The following is a 15,038-nucleotide window of genomic DNA, read 5'->3' as shown; positions in this document are numbered from 1 at the left end:
CCAGGGATACATGGGCAAAATATAAAATGAAGTTGGAATTCAAACTTAATTGATCACACAAAAATACTGGCAAAATGCATGAATGGAGGCTGTGTTAAATATATTGTGATACATCTATCTAGTTGATAACTATGCAGATATTTAAGAAAAAGTAATGAAGATCTTATATTCTGTTATGGTATGATTTTCACAACATATGTGTAAGTTAGAAAACAAATGTTGCCAAAGAGTATTTATAGCATTCTATGTCATAAGTTCTAAAGGGAGGTAGAATCAAACATATTTGTTTACATATGGTCTTAAAAAGAAACTGTAGCACAGTAAAGCAAAAACTCATTTAAAACAGTAATCTACAACACAAAAGAGGGAGTAGGATGGAGGAAGAATTGGACAGTTTTGATTTGAGAAAAAACAAAAGCAAAAGAGTTTTTTAAATCCTAAAAATTAAACACTGAAAGAACTGACTTTAATTGTATATCTAGTTGATGACATAAATACACAGAAAAATATTTCAAGTAACTTTAAAATAGAGATCTTCTACTTTAAACAGAAAGCGTTTCTTGAAAAAAATAGGAATTCATATGAAAATAATAATCAGAAACCTTTTTTCACTATTATAAAACAAAAAAAGATCTAATGGTTTTCACATCAAGAAAATCCCTAGATTTTCTTGTCATAGATGTCATAGAGCAGGACTGAAACTCAACAACTCTCTCATCTCTCTCTCTACCTATATATATATAATTTAAAACATAGTGTATATATATATACATGATAAATATATATTTTCCTCCTCTACATATATATATGTAATTAACTATCAGGTTTGGATATAGAGTATTTAAAATCTCTCTTTGTTCAATAAGTAATGAGAGTTAAACAGTTGTGCTATATGCAGTTACATGTACTGTTTGTACTTTTCATCATAAATATTACATTTGCAATATAGCATATCTATAACAGTTATTAAAATTTTTTTCAAATACAGAAAAAATTTATAATAAAAAAAGAAAAATTTACTGTAGTAAATTTTATTCATTCCATAAAGAGTATGTGTCACCTCTCAAGTAAAATACAAGAATGCATAATATGATTTTCATTAACGTCTTTAAAGCTAGGCTTCTTTTCAAGAACAACATTTTTATCCCTGTGCTTGCCATCTTTTTTAGGGACGTGGAAGTGGAGATAGGGTACACAGATAGTGTCATCTGTATGGCACTTATTATTCATGGAGAGAATCTTTGCTGATTTTTTTCCAATGAACTCTAGAGATTTGATTACAAATCAAAACCTTTCCAAAAACCTCCAGTGAATCTTTTGGTTGACATACATGTAAAGAAAGATAGCATCTTAACATTAAGCAGATATGCCTCGAAAGCTGTCAGAACTCTCTGGTCTATGGATTGTAATACACAGTATTCAGAGTAAGAAAATATTTTGAAAATTATGAGTATGCTCAATGAAATTGGCCATGTGTTTAAAAGAATTGTCAATATTGAGCAAGGCCTTCTTTGTGATATTTGTTTTGCTACGTAATACGCTATGAAGGAAACAAACATTAGTTTACATAGTCCAGAAAAACCTCTTTTTTGACCCAGGTTTTGTAATTCAACCTCCAAATAATTGGCAATTTTCCTTCAGTCATTTTTTAACAGCCTGGAGGTTTTTATAGTATTGCACTAATAAGGTCTTGAACTTACCATCTTTCAATTAACTTTGAACATTAAAGTCAGCTTGTCCTTGGAGTCTTCGAGACCAAGCATCTTCTTCTGAGAGATTAAAAACATCACATCGACTGTGCTTCCAACATAATTCTATCTCATCTACATAGAAAGTAGTTATTGGTATTGTCTTATTCATCAATAAGCTTCATAAATGAGACAGTTACATTCAGCTGCCTCAATGTCAACTATGCTTCCCCCTCTACCATTTTGATGCAATGGACCATGGTAGGACTCCTGAATCTGTTGAACCATGTAAGGCTGGCTTTCAAGATCTCTCTCTTTGCTGACTTGTCTCTCCTCCACAGTCTTCATCTCACCTTCAAGCAAGATCACTTCCTTTATTTAGTTGGATCAACTTAGTGAAGAAAGGCATGTCACTATCACCCTTAGTCTGTTCTGCTAGTTATTTTGCAAGTTTTTCTATCAATGAATAGGCATTTTCTATCAATGAATAGGCATTCTTTTTATATTGTACATTTTACTATCATATACTATCTACATAACTTCCTGAAATTCCTGTTTACTCATTATGATGCTAGTATGTGCTGTTGTAATTGGCATCTTCAGCATACCTATATCTTTGCAATGTGCTCCTTTATCAAGACTTTTTTTTAATTCTCGTTTGCATTCACTCAACACATCTCAATTTTTTTATTTTAAATATGGTTCAAGAGAAATAAAATCAAGGGCTAACTAAGAAAGCACTGAAAAAGAAAAATCAGAACAAATGCAAAGCATCAGACACTTTTTTCAATTAGTGTTACTGTGAGTTGCCTTGTGCTAGCAACATCTCAGTGGTTTTTGCTGACAATGATTACTTTCCTGAGATCATATACTTCTGAAATTCTGACATTCTATTTTAAATGGAATTCAAAAATATTTCTTGCATGACTTTTTTTGACTTCAAGGCATCTAAATTTAAAAGATGAGAGATTTCTAAAATCATTCAGCCAAAATCATTAAATTGAATGAGTATACACTGAATGTGAATATTCATTAAGGGGGTAAAGGGATATTCTAATATTTTGAAGAAGGTGACAGGATTGTCCAGGTATATCTATAGTTAGATTTTGTCTTCCCACTTGGATACATCCAAAGGACAAAAATCAAAAATAAGCCTTAAATTGAACTTATTAATAACAGTTTTAGAGGTGATATTTATATTCTCATTTGAAACTATTATGTATATACAGTAATATGAAGCAAATAAGTAATTATGCTCTGGTCATTAGGAACCACAATTTTAGAAGATGAAACATTTTGAGTTATAACATTTAGGATGTTAATTAAAATCCAGTTGCCCAATTTTGAATTGAAAATAGCAATACAAACATATGATTTGTTTTTTCTTCATAAAAATTATAGTATATATTTCCAAAATCTATCCACTGACAAATCTTACAGCCTAAAAGAAACAAGAACTCTAAGAGCTTCAAATATCTCTAAGTATCATTTTTCATCAGAAACAATACCTTATTCTAGATTTGGATCGGAACATTTGCCAAATGAAAGTTGAACAAGACTAATGGGATTGCATCAACAGAACCCTGGAGCCAACCTAAAAAGGCCCCCATGGGATAAAAGATGAGTTATTTGGGACATCAAAAATCGTTAAGACTGTAATTGTTTAAAGTATATTAAATATATAAAAACTGATCTGTTTATAATGATATGCAGCTATTTAAAAAGCTTCATTGGTCATCATTGGAGGTTCCTCCAATGCCATTAGTTGGAGTACCAACTGATCATTCTGTGAATTATCAAATGAAAGTGAAAAAAAGAAAACAATAAAAAATTAAGATGTAATAATAAATAGCATGTGCTGAAGTTTTGAGAAACAGACATGAAGTGACTTTTCATTAGAAGTAGGATAAGAAAACTAGGGGAAAAAACTACTATTCTCACTTTCTCAGTGCTAATGTAAATATCATGATATACATTCCTTCTATACTTTCTTAAGGGCCATATAAAGATCTTATGCTTTTCAATTTGTCTGCTGTCAGCCACTCCTATCTTCACCTATTTATAAGAAACTTATGCATAGATGCTAGGTAACATCCAAAAGTTAAGACTAGTCTGTCAAGCAGTGTAACTCTCCATTTTCTAAGCCAATAAAAAATGTTTTTTTGATACTTTATATAATATGAACAATGTTCAATAATTACATCATAGAGACATGCTTTTAATATTTTTACAAGATCCAAAACTGAAATGCAGTAGGCCTCTTGGATTCAATGATCTTTGATGTTCTAGATTTTGATGTTCAAAATCTTTATTAAATGTTAACCAAAGATAATTTTTCACTTTATAAACATAAGCTACATCAAAGTCTCTCTTTACTCTTGTGAAGGAAATTGTTTGCTATCTCTGAAAGTGTGGAACATTTGTAATCTAACTTTCATTATCCTGTTTAGAAATAATTCCTCTCTCTTGTCCTCATGGAATGACTGTTTCAGATCAAACAAGGAATAGTGATATTTATACCAAAGGCATTAAAAGGGAAGACTGAAAAAGAGAATTAAATAAAGAAGTATAGCTTTTAGGTATTTGTGATTAACATAGAATCTGAAAGGATGGTTTGAATCCAGCTACCTGAATAAAACACAAGTGAAATAATGAGATATATACCCTAGTATTGACAACAACAGAATACAGATATTGATTCATAAGATATTTATTGTATATTATAGTGATTATATTTAATAAGAATACATTGTTCCCTTGAAAATTGCTGAGAGTAGATTTCTAATATTCTCACCACAAAAAATATGTATATGTGAAATAATGCATATGTTAATGGATTGATTTAGCCATTCCACAATGTGTGTGTATGAAACATTTCACTGTGCATATAAATATGTGCAATTTTTATTTGACAATTAAAAAATGAAAAATACAAGTTCAATTCAATACAATTTCATTAAAAAACAACTTTCAAATATTATACTTGGCACCAGGGATACAATAGTTCAAAAGAGATACAGAAATTATCCCTGCCCTCAGATTAACAAATATATTGTGATGTGGGAAGTTCAAAGACATTATTGTGGAACATTATATGGCAGTGAGAACAAGAACTAGTATATTAACAGTCTGAAATCCCAGGTGATAATGTCCCAAGAGGGAACATTTCAATACAAGCTGTTGAATACAAGATAGAAAAAATTAAGAAAAATATCAAGCAATATGTCCTGGAAAATTTCTGCAATAGTCAAAAAGGTATTTGAAAGGAAAAAGGTCTTATAATTTCATGATTAAAAGCAAAACAAGAAAGGATACTATTGTGATTTCATGCGAACCTGTTTTAAACATCCAAGTATCTTGGGGTTTTCAGGGCTTAGAGAAACTTGGATTGATCTTTAAACAAAAGACCTTTAAAAAATTCTCTCGACCGCACTCAGGATGATATATAAACCGCATTTCATCATATGTTTTCTGTATTCATTGTGACTTTTCAAGATACTGTGAATATATCCCTAGCCCAGGCCACAGTCATCAGTAAATAATCCTAGGAGCTAAATACTCTATTTATAACAAAATGCTAAATGTTTACTTTAGTTGGTTCAGAAATATGTGCTATTATATATAAGAAGGAGGAGGTGAGAATATATAGGTGGAAGTGGGAAATCAGCAATGCTATGGGAGGTGAGTCAAAACTTCATCTCAAATGTGAAGGACTGTGTATTATTTTTGGCACACTCACTTGATGTATTTGCTTCAACCCATTATGCATTTGTTCTTTACAAGCAAACTGACCATTTGTGTCTTCACTTGGAGGGCTGAATCGAGCTATTATTACCCACGTCTGGCTTCTAATAGACTACAATGAGCATAATGACTCCAGTTTATTGGGTCAATGATCTGTGACCAGAAAAATCATCTAACTATATTTTGACAACATAGATCCAGTTAATAATTTTCTTTAAAAATTACTTTTCTTCAGAAGATAAAGAAGAGGAAAAAGACCCATCTTTTAAAAGTCTTGCTAACACTGTAATTACTGAATAGGCAGTAAAATAAACAATTACTCACTTTACTGGAAGTTACTGGCTAATAATTGTTTGATGATACACAAATTAATTTCAGGTCATGTAACACACCAAACTGTTAATTTCCTAGGTTTTAGGAAGGACTAAAAATGTAACATGCCTGCCTCCAAGTACATAAAAAGGACATTATTCAAGCACTGAGAACATAACCAGTAAATCAATTCTTCTTTTAATTACAGAGTTTTACTGGGGCTTTGCTTTTTTACCAAAACAAATTGCTTGAAAAAAATATTGTTTAAGGGACATCAAGGATACGTTTGATAGCTTTCTTTTTATTCTCCAAAAGGTCATCAGTGTTCTTGATTGGATAGAAAGATAAAAGTCAATTACTTGCTAATCAATAAAAGGTCATTTCTAATCTAGATGAGGTGTTTAATCAGAATATTTTTAAATGTATTTTTTACTTAATTATAAATATTTTTGACACTAAATGTAATTTGATTAGGGTTTATTAAAACCTCAAATTATATAGAAGACTGTCATAAAAAAACTAAAGGCTTATAACACAAAAAGTATGATATTTTAGGCAGAAAGTCTAAATTAATTGATTATTTCAAAAATAATTGTTTAATTTATGTAAGCAATACTAATATTTATTATTATAATATCATGAAGATAATTAAAAGATACCCATGATCAGTTGATATTGAATGTGCTAGACACTGGATTGGGAGCTTCAAATATCACTTTTATTGCACTAACAAATGTTTACTATTATTATTTTCATCATCATAATCATCAACTCATCATCACCACTATTATTACTACTGTAACAGGTAGGAGGCTGTGTCCAAACAATAACAATAACAACAATAATAAATGTCTACTATAATTTTAATACTTCCTAAGCTTATACATCCTTATTTCTGCAAAATGAATACAAAGATTTATTTATCAATATTATTTTCTTATGTGATAGTTTATGCATTTGACCAAAATCAGAAGGATATTACTGTTAATCAGAATAAGACAAAATGTCTGCTATCCTTACTATAATACCATTCAATATTATGCTGGGAAATATAGCCAATGGAATGAGTAAAGAAAATAACAGAAAGAGGAGGTGTGAAATTTCGAGGTGATGACACATGATAAATAGAATTTTAGCCTCAATTTTAGTAACAATTACATTTGTTACTTGTTAACTGTGAATATGTTACATTATATAACATGAGGACTTTCTGATGTTGTTCAGGTTGCTAACCACTAGATCTCGTATGGGGAGACTATCATATTTAATGGATTATTTTAGTAGGTCCAATATAATCATATGAACCCTTAAAAGCAGATGAAGGAGTCAGAGAGATTAAAAAATGAATAGGGTTCAACATGTTAATGTTGGGTTGAGGATAGAGAAACATGTAAGCTGTGGAACATGGGCAGCCTCTAAAAGCTAAGAACAATCCCTGGCTAACATTGAGCATGGAACTCTGAGACCTACAACTACAGAAAACTGAATTCTGCCAAAACCTGAAATAAACCTGGAAGCAGATTATTTCCCTAGAATTTCCACAACAGAGCCCAGGTCACCCTCTCACCATGACTTTGGCTTCAATGACACTATAAGCAAAGCACACAGCTGAGACCACCACTTTAATTGAACACTTAATTCCTGTGCATAGAAGCTCAACTTATGCTTGCCAACAATAAGAAACAAAGTTTCAGGATGATGACCTTTCTTTTACTTTGTCTTCCCTTTTTAGTTGAGCAAAAATTTAATTACCTGCAAGTTCTTTATCTGCTAGAGTGCCTGAAAATGTAGTTTTTTAACTTTCTAGCCTATGTAATACTCTAGAAGAATGTTGGAATTTATGCTAAAGGAAATTCATGTTAAGCTTACAAGAATTCAGTAACTATTGATAGCTACAAAATTTCAAAGAGGTCCTGACAAACATTTTAAAGGGTTACACAAAAACAAATCAAATTAAAAATCCTGGTTTTGATTTTTGGAAGACACCACTGTATCAGTTATAGTTTTGTTTATTAGCAACTTTATAATTTACAAAGAGCAAATTTGTTTGGCCCATTTCACTTTTTCAACCTAGGCAGAATGACAGCCCATGAGTCTTTAAAAATGGAGAATGTTTGTACCCACAGAATTTGGGGGGAAAAATAAATAAATAAATTAATTAATTAATTAAAAAAATGGAGACTGCTTAAGGGAAAAATGTGACGAAGGAAGAAAGATCAGTGATGCAAAGATTGCAGAGAAAGAGAGGGAGCAATATTGCTAGCTTTGAAGATGGAGAGACAGGGCTCTGAACCAGAAATGTAGGTGACCTCTAGAAGCTGAGAAGACAAGGAAATAGACTCTGTCCTAAAGCCTCCAGATAGGAATGCAGTCCTGCTGGCACCTTGATCTTAAGCCAGTAAGACCTGTTTTTGATACCTGAATTTCAGACCTAAAAGGTAATAAATATGTGTTGTTTTCAGCCGTAGTCTTCTGGTAATTTGTTATGGCATAAGGAGAAAATTAATTCAATGTCTTTTGCTATTCCCAACACAAAGAAATAATAAATGTTTGAGATGATGGATATGCTAATTACTCTGATCTGATCACTATACATTGTATGTATCAAAACGTCACTATGTATTCCATGAGTAGTACAATTATTATTTAATATTTGAATAAATAAATGTTGGAAAAAAAACAGGCAAGCAAAAGGGGCCAAGACTGATGATTTCAAAAGATTTTTGAAAACTTTAATAGTCTTTCATATATTTTTGGACATATATATATATATATATACAGTGATTAGTAATATAATTACAGAGGAGAATAATTTGTGTTATAACTTATATTGTAAGAATAAGTTGGAAAAACTGACCAGCATCATATGACAAGTTATCCATAGTTAGATCAGGGTAAAGCAGATAAAATATCTCTCTTTACTTTGTTTGCACTTCACTACTTTTTTTAAGTTTGTTAAACTTTAGAAACAGCTGAGCTGATTAAAGTATCCTGCTTTAGAAACAATAAATGGAAATCAAACTTACTGTGTATATTTAGGAAGTTATAATAAATTCAAAGGGTTAAATATTAATTTATTTCTGAGTTCCTGAGTTTTATCATATAAGATATGTACATTTTGTTGCCATATAGATAATCGAAAAAGAAAAAATATTAATATGATTGAAAAGTTTAAAGTATTTCAATTAGTAATCTCCTAGATAATTACCATGATAGTAAAATAAATACTAATTAACATGCTAATTTTGGCAATTAATTGATATCCAATCAACTCACTATAGTTATTTTGTTAAATACCAGTTAAATGTTCAGATTCTTTGCAAGTTTAATGTATTAATTAGGGTGATAAAGCACATTTACTGTGTTCCTTGTTGAAATAATTATATGGCAACTAAATTAACTCACCCTTATTCATTTAACTTTATTACAATATCATGTATTTTGTGTACAATAAATGTGTAATCTAATTTAAATACTGAGAAAGTGCTAAAGTTTATGTAATTCTAGGCTATTTAAGAACAGTTCCATAAAGTCATTCCTAGAAAGAATGGTATAAACTGTTTTTTGGTGGGGCCTAATCATATTTTAAGTATTTAAGTTGTAGTTATGAATATGTATATATATATATTATATCTAATGAGCTTAATATTATTTTGCCATGGAAATTATTTGAAACTGTTTTATTCATAAAAATAAATATATTTATCCTTTAAATATGTCTGTAATTTTAGAGATTCATCACCTATTAAATAGATATCCTCAAATTATTCATGAGAATCTTTTATTTATCAGAAATTATTCTGAAGTAGACCTAAATAAGAAACATATCTTTCTCGGATTACTAATCATATAAAGGTTAATGAAGTTAAAAATGTATTTAGGAATCCAATGCAAACACAGATACACTAAAGGAATTGTTTTTTTAACTTTCTATACTTTTGCAACTAAATTTAAAACAAGTAGTAAGGCTTTCTATCATTATGTTTTTCCTCAATTAGTCACACAATTGTCTCTGGTTCATATTACCAATATTTAAGGAACAATTAAGAGTTATTATAAAAATTACTCATACTAATGATCTATTTTTTTCTGAACACAGTAAAACTACACAAAAATGCTCATCCTAATAATGTAAGTTATTACCATCTATGCAGCCCAATCTCTTAGTCTCCAACCAAACCTACTTAAAGTTCTGTTTCAGGAGTGTTGGGTGAACAGGGAGCAAATTTGGGGGGGAGTGAATATATCTACCTTGTAAGTATTTGGAATGTTTTATTATTGTTTTTGGTCAGTTGTATAAAGCGTATTTCATTAACTCTGTGTGTGTGTGTGTGTGTGTGTGTGTGTGTGTGTGTGTGTGTGTGTGTGTATGGGAATGTGTGGGAATGAATTAAACTTTTATTTCATAATAATACAAACCTGCATCAATCCTCCTTACTATTATGACAACATGTTCTGTTGGTATTCCACTTGCAGTGTGTTTGAGCTTTGTGGTAAAAATAAATGACTAGCTCTTCTCTTTTCACGTTTTCTTGCAATCTTGGTGTTCTGTCTGTAGGCAGAGGCCATCATTCCTGTAGTTTTTAATGTATGTAACCAAAAACATTCCTTGAAAGCCTTCATCGTTAATGACCAGCCTAACCAGACATCAATGCCAGCACCTTAATCTTGGATTTTATCCGCCCCCTGAACTGTACGAAGTAAACTTCTGTTCTTTATAAATTACCCAATCTAAGGTGTTATGTCATAGAAGCACATATGGATTAAGATAGATAAAAGTTATAGAATAAAATTATGATAAACAAATGATTGTATGGAAGCAGATTTTTGACATTGCAGGGTGTTTACAAACTAATATTATTGAGTTAAACAAGCAAGCTATAAATAGTATTACATAGCATAGTTTTATGAAAAGCATATACCCATATATTAATATTTATATGTTAATATACCTATATTTATTTAAGTCTTAAAGAACTGTACTAACTTTTAATAGTTGTCTGTAGGTATTACAATGGTAATTATTTTTTAAATTTTTTCTTATTTTTTGCAATAAACATACATTATTTGTCTAATTATAAATGGTTAGATGTTGTTTTTATGTGTTTATCTTTTTCTATGCAGAAATAAGAACTAAACTCAAACGCATGTTTTTGATTCCTTTTACAACTGAAAGAGGAAAGATACCTCCAACCGAAGCAAGAGTAAAGGAGAACCCTGCACATAGAAGAGGGAAGAATGCAATGTATATTATTGGCAATCAACACTTTATGTTCAATCTGACTAAGTTTTTCTAACTCACTAAATTTATTAGTCTCTTTTAGCTATATATTTATTTTACAGGAAAATTATTATTTTTATCAGTAGCAGCACATGTGACAGTTGGCAGTTCACGTGGCCAAAAACATTTCATATGAAATTCCTAAGTATTGTAAGGATGACAGTACATATTATTGAAAACAAGAAATTATATATATGTATATTTCATGAGTTGCCAGTTTTTTTCCTTATTAAGTTCTCTTATACATCATTTTAAGGAACTCTAATTATGCATTAAAGGGAGACATTTTTCCTCTTATTGCATAATCTTATATTACAGAGAGTTTGTATCAGATACCATACTTCCCAAGTAAGAATAATACACTCCTGGGATATAGCCAGAGCCTCAAAATTGCACGCACATGTTAGGACACACATATATACACAACTTCTATTGCACATGCATGCATTCAATCAATTCCTCCAGATTTCACTTTCTATCTCTTTTTCCTTGTGTGCTTTTGTATTTTCATAGTGATTATTTTGACGTTCTCTAATTCATTACTTCCTTATTTTCCTTTATTAGGACTAAGAAATATGACTAGAGATCGCCTGCAAAGTGACAAAGGCAGTGTGTCAGGTATAAGCCAATAAAGGCCTACAGTATTTTGTTCTGTCCTGGGACAGAGGTCAGACTATAATTAAGACTTTTAAGATGTTTAAAAAAATATATTGATTATCCTGATTATCCATTCCCAAACAGGGATGCATTCTTTATGCTTAACTTTGACCTTTTATTTTATACCTTACATTTTTCTATAGTTCTATAGTTCTAGTTCTATAGGCCTATAGAACTATGCATTTAAGTCATTCAATTCTTAATATAAAAGGTATAGATATCTGAATATAGTTGTACAATATATGGTACATTAAAATCTATATGAGTGAATATATCTCTTCCAACAGAATTTGTGGATGCAATCCAATTGTGGATGTAGCTTCTATGTAAAACAGGTCATTCATCATATGCTTAACACTTGACAGAGAAGGAAATATGAAAATAGAAGTCATTAACTGAATGTGATTTTACTTGCCTAAGCTCAAATTAGTTAACATTATGGTATCTTTAACTGGAAACCTTAAATATTCATTTAGGTAAGAAAAAATACAACAGGATAAGTAGAAATCAAATGCAATTGCTCAATATCATAATATTTGAAAAAACTATAGTGGCCACATCCCAGGCACCTTCCCCTTTACCAAGTAGAAACATGCAATTTTAGAGCTGCAAGGGGTTACAATATATTCTAGCAAACATTCTGTCATTTAAAATTAAATGAAAAAGAAATTGAAATTGTATGGAAATTTGATGTCTTAGACCAGGTTTCCTCAAACTTTTTAAACAGGGGGCCAGTTCACTGTCCCTCAGACCGTTGGAGGGCTGTTGGAGAGTATGGTGCACATTCCACCCATGCACACTGTGGGCCTGGGACGAGTTGGCTGCTAAGCAGGACAGGCAGCAGAGGCAAAAACACCCAGTGGGCCGGGATAAATGTCCTTGGCGGGCCGCAGTTTGAGGACCCCTGCCTTAGACTAAAGTCACAAGCATGTTGGCATTAGAATTGTGATCAAAACTAGACCTCTGACTAAATACATATTAGATAAATCTTTTATGTGACCCATAAATTTCACATCATAAATTTTCAGAATTAGATGTCATCCCTAATAGAGAATTTGAATTAAATAAATGTATGTATTTAAAACTAAATAAATTCTATTTCCCCAAAAGTTATAATGATTTTTTTGCAGTGAGATAAAATCTGGGCAAATATGTGGCTTGTAACAAAACATCACTTCCCCCATTTGACAATAAATTCTGTAATAAATAAATAAATTCTTTAAATAATAAATAGGAGAAACCAGCTGTTAAACTAAGCTGAACAGTCATTCACTAAACTTTGTCTTTTGGGTTTTTTGTTTGTTTGTATGTTTTACGTAAATATTTTTAAATGATTCTAAAGCAACAAATAAAACTCCAGGGGAGGGATGCACTGGAGGATGGGTGTGTTGGGGAAGAAAGGCAATTACTAAATAATTATCCTGGTGAATTTGTGTAAACTGTGAAGTCAATATAACTTTTATGGGATAACATTTTTGTCTAATAGAAAACCTAAAATGATAAATGTAATTGTATGCTTAGTCACCACTTTCTTCCCTGCTTGCATTGTTGGCATATTAAAACAATATCAATAAGAAAAAGAAGAAACAGAAAAATGAAAAGAGAAAAAGAACCAGAAGAGAGAGAAACTTTCCCTGTAATAAAAAGAGAAAAACAATCTTATTTTATTTCTCTCCTATTTGTCAAAATAAAGAAAGTAAATAGGGCCCCAAATATGATTATATTCTCAAAATTTATACCTGGGATACAACACATGAATAATGTAAATATAATGCCACACAAATTTATTCATGTTCAGTTTTGTTTTCTAGGCATTCTCTTTCTGCTAATGTTATTAAATAATGGGAAGAAAATTAATTTATAGTAACTTTTTCGAATAGATTCTGCTTGGAATCAAGATAAATGTGTGAATATAGAAAAGGCAGGCAATGCATTGAATGAACACTAAAAATACGGAAAGTAAATTTCAGTGCTTCATTCGCACATTCATTTACTCATAAACACAGTATATTACTAAGAGTGGTAAAGAATACCTGTATAATGTAAATAGAAACAGTTTCTGATCACAAGAAGATATAGACTGAGAGAGAGGGCAGCAATCAAACAGTATCTTACCTATCAATAGCTATAATTACAGAGACACACATCAGGTGCTATGCGAGAACAGAAAGTGAACACTTTAATTGCAGGGGAAAATAACAGTAACAGTACAGTAAGTCATTTCAAGAGAGGAGATTCTTGAGTTAAATTTTCAGTAATAGATAAGAACAAGAAGGTTTTATGCCTTACATTTAAGTCTTATTCATCATGAATCAATTGTTGTAAGTGGTGAGAGGTAGGAGTCCTGTTTCACTCTTCTGCATATGGCTATCCAATTTTCCCAGCACCATTTATTGACTAGAGTTTCTTTTCCCCAGTGTGCATTTTTGTCTGCCTTATCAAAGATCAGTTGGCTGTAGGTAGATGGTTTTATATCTGGGTTCTTCATTCTGTTCCATTGGTCTTTGTCTCTATTTTTGTACCCAAACCATGCTGCGTGGTTACTATAGCCTTGTAATATAGTTTGGGTCTGTCTGGTAATGTGATACCTCCAGTTTTGTTCTTTTTGCTTAGGATTGCTTTGGTGATTCAGGCTCTTTTCTGGTTCCAAACATAGCATAGAATCATTTTTTCTAGATCTGTGAAATATGTTGTTAGTATTTTGATGGGGATTGCATTGAATCCATAAATCATTTTGTGTAGTATGGACATTTTGGCTTTTATTGAAAAGTCCAAAAATAGTAGATGTTGGTATGGATAGACAGAGAAAGGGATGCTTATACACTGCTGGTGGGAAAGCAAATTAGTACAACCCCTATGAAAAACAGCACAGAGATATCTCAAAGAACTTAAAATAGACCTACCATTCAATCCAGCAATCTCACTACTAGGTAACTACCCAAAGGAAAAGAAGTCTTTTTATTAAAAACATGCCCACAATTGCAGCACAATTCACAATTGCAAAGATGTGGAATCAACCCAAGTGCCCATTGATTCATGAGTGGAATAATGTAATGTGATATATGTATAACATGGAATACTACTTAATCATAAAAAGATGAATTAATGACTTTTGCAGCAATTTTGGAGGAACTGGAGAGCATTATTTTAAGTGAAGTATCTCAAGAATAAGCAAATACCACATGTACTCTTTAATAAAATGGAACTAACCTATGGTCACACAAGTACACACAGGGAAGTAAAAGTCATAAGAACTCAAGCAGGTGGAAAAGAGTAGGGGAACAAAAACATAACTAGCAGGTACATTGAAGCCCTGGGTGATGGGCACATTTATAGCCCTGACTCAAGCCATGTAT

Source organism: Microcebus murinus, chromosome 13 (assembly GCF_040939455.1).
Source record: "Microcebus murinus isolate Inina chromosome 13, M.murinus_Inina_mat1.0, whole genome shotgun sequence".
Taxonomy (NCBI): Eukaryota; Metazoa; Chordata; class Mammalia; order Primates; family Cheirogaleidae; genus Microcebus; species Microcebus murinus.
This window is presented reverse-complemented; position numbering follows the sequence as displayed.